General features: G+C 37.8%; 1 long non-coding RNA gene across 1 annotated transcript in view; it reads left to right on the forward strand.

The window, feature by feature from the left end:
• The window catches only part of LOC109254673 (uncharacterized), a 98,834-nt gene extending 92,021 nt beyond the window's left edge, over positions 1 to 6,813 (forward strand). Inside the window, exon 3 of the long non-coding RNA XR_008423801.1 lies at positions 3,866 to 6,813. This is a non-coding gene — a long non-coding RNA (uncharacterized LOC109254673). The remainder of the gene's footprint in view (positions 1 to 3,865) is intronic.
• Positions 6,814 to 7,472: the final 659 nt, after the last annotated feature.

A 7,472-nucleotide genomic window follows, 5' to 3' on the forward strand; every position in this document is an offset into this window, starting at 1 on the left:
TAAGGTGATTCTCTAGGAGTGATAGATTGGGGTTATGGTACATGTTTTGGAAAGATGGGACTGAGGTGAAATAGTTTCTGTGAAAAATAGGTGAGGGAGCTGACCAGGCAGCCCTATGGACCTCGCTGGGGCTGCAGACCATGACTGTAGAGGGTCACAGATGTTTTAGTGAGGATCCAGGAATTGCCATGAATTGTCCTCTTAAACTCTGGGTTTCTCTTGAAGATGAGGACTATATCGTAGCTCTCTAACCTCAGCAGATAACATAATGCCTGAACTCTGCATGCGGGCGTACCTCAGAAATATTGCGGATTCAGTTCTGGGCCACCACAATAAAGTGAATATTATAGTAAGGTAAGCAAAATGCGCTAACATTATGCTCCAAAACACAATGTACATACCTTAATTAAAAGTACTTAATTGCTGGGCACCTGGGTGGCTCAGTCGACTGAGCATCTGACTTCGGCTCAGGTCATGATCTCACAGTTCCGCGTTCGAGCCCCACCTCTGTGCTGACAGCTCAGAGCCTGGAGCCTGTTTCGATTCTGTGTCTCCCTCTTTCTCTGCCACTTCCCCGCTCTCTCTCTCTCTCTCTCTCTCTCTCTCTCTCTTTCTCAAAAATAAATAAACGTTAAATTTTTTTTAAAGTACTTCAATGCTAAAAAAAAATGCTCTCCATCATCTGAGATTTCAGTGGGATGTAATTACTGACCACAGGTCACCATGACAATTGTAGCAATAGTGAAAAGATTGGAAATATTGCAAGAATTACCAAAATGTGACACAGAGACAAGAACTGAACAACTGTTGTTGGAAAAATGATGCCAACAGGCTTTTTCTATGCAGAGTTGCTATGACTTTATATAAAACAACAACATCAACAACAAACACACAGTATCTGTGAAGTGCAGTAAAGCAAAATGCAATAAACAAGGTATGTCTGTAATTATCTACAATTATTTACTGTATAACAAAATGCTGACCTGTCATAAGATGACAACAGCAATTATTGACTCTTATTCATGAGCATGATCAGATACAGAAACTTCCTTGTTATCTGACTATGCCAACCATGTCCTCACACTCCAACAATAGTTCTCCCTTCTAATTCTTTCTTTCTCTGTGGCCCATTTTCTCCCCCCAGTCAACTGATGATAATTACAGATTCTTAATCATCTTTCGAATTTAGCAAGGGCAGAATCTTTTCAGTGCAGATTCTTGATATTATAGCTATATTAGGGAAATACCCCAAAAAAGACCACAGTCCATTTGTATAATAGACCCTTTTCTTGATCCTCAGTTATCGACTCTACTTTCCATCACAGCAATATACTATTTGTTATTGGGAAGCAATTAGATTCAGTTTCAATTCATAAAATCAACCTTTAGTGCTAGATAAATAGTTTAAAACTCTATATCTCATGCTAAACAAATAGAAAAGCATCCTGTTTGTTTTGATCCATGAAACGCTTGACAGTTAATTCACCACTGAAACTTGAGTTAAAACTCTAAATTGGTGGGGTGTCTGGGTGGCTCAGTCACTTGAGTGTCCAACTCTTGATTTCAGTTCAGGTTGTGATCCCAGGGTCTGGGATTAAGCCCTGCATCAGGCTCTGGGCTGAGCATGGAGCTTGCTTAAGATTCTCTCTCTCTACCTCTTGCCACACCCCCGCTTTAATATGAAAAGAGGAAAACAAAACAAAAACAAAAAACTCTAAGCTAGTTTAGTGAAGTGATTAAGAATATTGTCTCTCATTTTCTGTTTGCTTAGTGCCTTGTGATGACTTTTTTTCCCTCCGTGTGTGGGTAGAAGTAAGCAATGAAGACTATAAAACAGAAAAAGGGAAGAGCCTGGGCTTGTATTCTGTATAGACTAATACGAAGGAATCAACTTGAACGCATGATGGCCAATGTCAGGCATGTCATAGGACAGCGGGGACAGGGCATATTTCACATCAATTCAAAATAATCTCTGTGCTTTCCAACTCATTTTAGCTATATCAAAGAAGGGGACAGACTGGGACTCAAGAAGATCATATAGCTAGTAGCTTTCAAATTCAGACTGTATGGAATGTATAAGAATATCTGTCCATCATTCTAAATTGTGCAGACGCTACTCTTCATTTAAAAAGTGTACCAAAAAAATTGCCTGATCATAGCCATGTTTTAAGATCTTTAACGCTTGTCTACGATTAGGGGCAAAATGGCTTTAAATTTTTTTTTTATAGAAATTCTGGCTTTTCTGTGAAGATCAGCCTCTTCCTAAGCTGCATCAACTTCAAATATTCTGCTGGCAGTGTCCGCACAAGAGGCTGCTAGGCTTCAGTCTGCCACAGGCCCTGGGATTCTACAGGGTCTAGAATCCTATGGTGTATGTCTATTCATTTCAAATAGTTTTCAAAAATAGAAAAATGTGAGAGGATGAATGCTTAATATTAAATGAAAGGGATCTTGGGCTACAAAGCACACATTCTGCCTCTGTTGTACAGAATCATAATTTGAGGTTGAAATTTATATTCTTAATGTAATTTCAGAGTGGAACATAGCTTTTAAAACAGTAAAACAATAAAGGTGGCCATGCATAGCTTACAGATATCGCTGTGCTGATAATGCCTGCACCGAAAGTGTCAGAGTTCTCCACGCACACGTTACTTTTAAAACCAGTCAAGATACGAAGAGAAGTATTAAAACACTTGAACCATCCTCTGAGAACATAGGGAGTGGGCGAGAGATACCTGTGAGTTTTGCATCAACACTTCCGATATTGAGACGCAAATTCTCATTTGGTTTCTGCCTGGATTGTCCAGGCACACTATAATGTTAATTACATCTTACAACTCCAGAATATCATTAACAATATGTAAAATCCTCATTTATATTGTTTTCAATTTGCATTTATTCTTATATATCTTTAGGGCTTAAATAATTATGGGAGGTAAAAACTCAAAACGTTGGAAATCTCCTTGTGAACCACAGTGATGAACACGAATATGGCCTTGGTAGTACTTGGTACCCATTTAGTAGAATCTGGTGCTTACTGTGGTCACCAAGTGTTTTACTTTCCAACCACAAGAGAGAAGGCCGTTAATGGATTCCTGGTCTCTAAAGGGGCGTCTTAGAAAATGCAAATGCAAATTGCGGTAAACAGTTCTCCAGCGCAATGCTTACCTTACAAGCGAAAGGTGATTTTTTGGAAATCATTTATATCAACTTTCGCATCCTTACCTTGGCAATATTTTCAACTGCATTAATTTCTAATTTAGGTTATTAAGTATATGACAAATTTGAATATCCATTGTACACTGTACCTCATATTTTAACATTATCCAATTACCCAAAGAGACAGAGGTAGAATACTTTTATTTTAGGATCAATTATGCCATATTGCTAAATGAAAATGACATCGTCCCTTAGCATTATCATTAATAAACCATTCATTGGGAAACTTGTATCATTTCTCTCAAAGTCTCAAGATTTTTCTTACCAATATATATCATCTGTCTTTCCGGAAACAACAAATACATTTAAAAAGCGAAACAGTTGACACTTCAACTTTTACCATTTCCTCCCTCCTCTCTTCCCTGCCCCCGCCCCTCCCCCCCCCCCCCCCCCCAGCAAAAACAACAGAAAATTATTTGAACTCGCTGGAAAGAGTTGGCTGTGATTAATTGCCTTTCTTGGTGTGTGTGTGTGTGTGTGTGTGTGTGTGTGTGCGCCACAGTTCATTTTATGATGAAGATTTCTGACTCGAGCAAAAGACGATATATCAAAGTTTAAATATCAGTAATAAAACAGTACAGGAGATATTCTGTGACTACTTAGATCTGAAAGCATTTTATTGAAAAAGGTTTGTTTTCTTTGGCAGCCTTCCATGACCTCCTACTGTTGACCAAACTAGCAGCCTGTGTCCTGTTTGAAGAGCTACTGCGGCAGAAGCCGCTGCCTCCAAGCGCTTACGGGATTTACCTCTAAATTAATATTTTCATCGAACACGCTCACGATACACCTTACATAATCTTTAAATTATAGGGAAACGCTAGAAGGGTGTTCTGCAAGTCACTGGCTGGAGTCCTGCGAGAGATTTATGGCTCTCTCAAGTCGACATTTGTGACTGACCTACAGCACACCAGGGCTGCTATTTCCCTTTCCTGATTCATGATAAGTGCAGCTGCCTCCAAATAAGCCTCCCGAGCCCATTAATGCTCAGTCCATTCCCTTCTGGTAAATACGCACATCCCCAGCCTCACTTTTGAATGTTCAGCGGCGACAAAGTTGAATAGAAAATCAGGTTGCCTTTTCCTGTTCGAAACCCTTTGCCAAGTGCCTTGTCACCAGAACGTGGGCGCCCCAGAGTCCAACTTAACCTCTGGCTCTAATTAAGGAGATACTTTCCAATATAGTTTACTCTCGCAAAAATAGCAAGATTGTTTTCCCCTGGCAACACGGGTTTTAAGGTCCTACACTGGGACGCCTTCCGTGTTTTGCTGCCAGCACCATAGCTAATTAACAAAATTGCATAAAGATTGATATGAAGGTAAATATTAAAGGCACAAAAGGGAAGGGAAGGCAAATTATTTAAAATGTCAGAAAAGCCAAGACATTCATCTTCCCTGCCGCAATTTGTTTTTCATTAATAAAATATACATTGTTTTCCGCTCGGAAAAGTTATTAGTGGCAACACGGTCTGCACGAAGCTTTGTCTCTTCTGAAATGAAGTCTTTGTTTAGACATCGGTGATGAGGGTTTTGTGCCATTGTCTAATCTGTCAGATTAGATGAGCAAGTGTATTTAGGGGTGCAAAGATGTGCAGCCACACCTGCTGTGCAAAGCTGTGAATTCACAACTCTTCTGACTATTAAAATGTGTTATCCTGGGAGCTCTTTTGTTGTAATGGAACTGTTGGTGGTTGTGTGTTTGAAGTCGCGCAAGTGTCAGGCCTTATTACAATCATAATAATCACTCCAAAAATAACCTCATATTTCGACCATTTCATGTTAATGCGCAAAAAATTAAAGGCTAAGCACCTAATAGATTTGAAGATGTGAAAGTGATTTTGCACTCAAATCTTTCTAAGCAAAAACGAAAGTCCATTAATGCAATAATATTCACAACCCAGAAAAACTATAGCCATTTGAGAGAGAGTTTTGAAATAATACAGGACGCGAACAAAGGACACGCAACCAAATGTGAAGCCAATATCGTGAGGATAAAATTATTCTCTGAGCGATATTAACTGTGATCCTTAAAAAACGCTAATTATCATTTCTTTATCTGTTGATGTTTGTCCTTTTCATGGGAACCTATCATGATATTTTATTCCCTCAACTAAATATTGGATTAAGCCTAAACAGAGCTAATATTTTCTACTTATCCCTGATTATATTGGCCGCTTTTTTTGTGTGCAATTTCTGTTATTTTACTTTGTTGAAATGTAACTGCCCTTAATAATCTTGAAACAAAACAAGGAAATAGAGCTGCTTCATTTATTAACTCACCATGCAGTTCCTAAAACCTACTTTTCTACCTAATTTATATTTTTGTATTGGAGGTTTTTGTTGAGCATTAGTGTTCTTTAAATAATCATTGAGTGTCTCATAAATCTATAGGACTTTCTTCATTATAAGTTAGAGCATTTGCTAAGGATTGAGAGAATTTTTTTTTCAGTATTTTAAAAAGCAAGGGAAAAGAGAAAAGAACAAAATGTTAAGCCTCTGTTGTTACTTTTATAACACTAAGCAGCTTGTGGCAGGTTTAATAGACCCTAATCTAGAGAGGCCTTTTTAGGGACCTTAGACCTGTATGGCCTCATTAATTCACATGGTGCGTGACAGTTCAGAGGTGTCCTAAACCAGCCATTACCTGCATAAACAGGCTCTGATGCCAGCGTGGCACGTTCACTGTCCTCAGATCAGAATTCCTCATCCTTGATAGCTGTGATTAGACAAAACCTCCGTAATGGAAGAATATTTTCTTTTTTTTCCTCTGTAAATACCAATGAAATCTGATCACGAACTACGGTGCAGTACCTTGCAAAACAGATTTTTAAATATTTTTAGCTCTATCCCACAAGAAGATAATGCACACTGAACGGAGAAAAGATACTGGCTTAAAATAACGGAAAGATATTGGCCTTCTCCAACTCTCCAGAAATCGTCATTTTACTGAGACTCGGGCATACAATTAGGTGGCCCTCATTTGACAATCATTACAATGCTGAGACCCAGATTTCATATTGTGTAACATCTGGATGGTCCTGCACATGTAGCAGGGTGACAGCTTCACACATTCCTTGAAAAGAGGCGTCCACACACTGACAGTTACTCATCATTCAGAACCAGAGGAAAAAAAAAATGAAACGAAAGAAAGATTTTCCTCCTGACTCTTAATTTAGGCTAATCTATGTAAAATACATTATCTAATAGCAACCAGCACAGGAACAGTTTTCTGGCACATTTGCAAATTGCAGCTGGTCTGAATTAAAGCAAGAAATATTTTACCTTGTGATAGAAAAGGGAAAAAAGTTTTTACCAAAGGCCAAACTGTGTAATAAAGGAAATTAAGAGTAATTGAAGATTTGATTTAATTTAATTAACTTTGTAATAATCTTAAATTACTTCTCTTTTTTATCCTTATATAAATGCCCAGTGAAGACATTGAATATGAAAATGCTAAAATAATATGTAAACCTAGTATTTTAATTAAATCAGTGCCAAGCTAATTTCTAGCTATTACTTGTTGAGAGAAGTCTTCGTGATAACAGGATTGTTCATCTCAAGGCTGTATAAAGTGATGAAAAACATATAAATATGTGAAAATTAATATCTGCATATGTGTTTTTTCTTTTCAAGTACGCTGAAATCTTCACAAACCTTTAATATTTATCATTGCGCTCGGTTCCCCTAACAGTATTGGTGTTTCAGTCTCTTACATTTTCCTCGGAACCCTGTGTCCTTGTTTCCCTGACTAGTTTTGATCTGGATAGGTAAAATACTGATGCTGCTTAAAACTTTCCTGCACAGAAGACATTTAAAGAAGGCAGATACAAAGATTGGTTTTCCTTTCCTGAAATTAATGAAAGCCACTGTATGCAATGGATATTTAGTAGAGAAAATGCATTATTTTATGGAAGATATTTTTTTTAAATGTTATGCAGACTTCTCTTGCTTTGCAGTGTATCCACACCAGCTAAAAATTCAATAGTCTGACTACACTTTTACGTGCTGGATTAGTCTTTATATTTGTTTTGATAGAAAAGCAGGCAACAGCCTATTTCATGGACAATAAATTCAAGATAGTAATGATGAGATAGTATTGCCTCAGCTAAGTGCACCCAGATTGGAGGGTCACATATTTGACCTCGATCTAGTATGGTCCTTAATGAATCTATATACTTGATTAGAGTTACTGTCTTTTTATGGCTCCAAATAGCTTTGCATGGAAAACTAGCTCATTTTAAGTAGAGTTGAGAGAAT

Source organism: Panthera pardus, unplaced genomic scaffold (assembly GCF_024362965.1).
Source record: "Panthera pardus isolate Hobbes unplaced genomic scaffold, ASM2436296v1 HiC_scaffold_2, whole genome shotgun sequence".
NCBI lineage: Eukaryota > Metazoa > Chordata > Mammalia > Carnivora > Felidae > Panthera > Panthera pardus.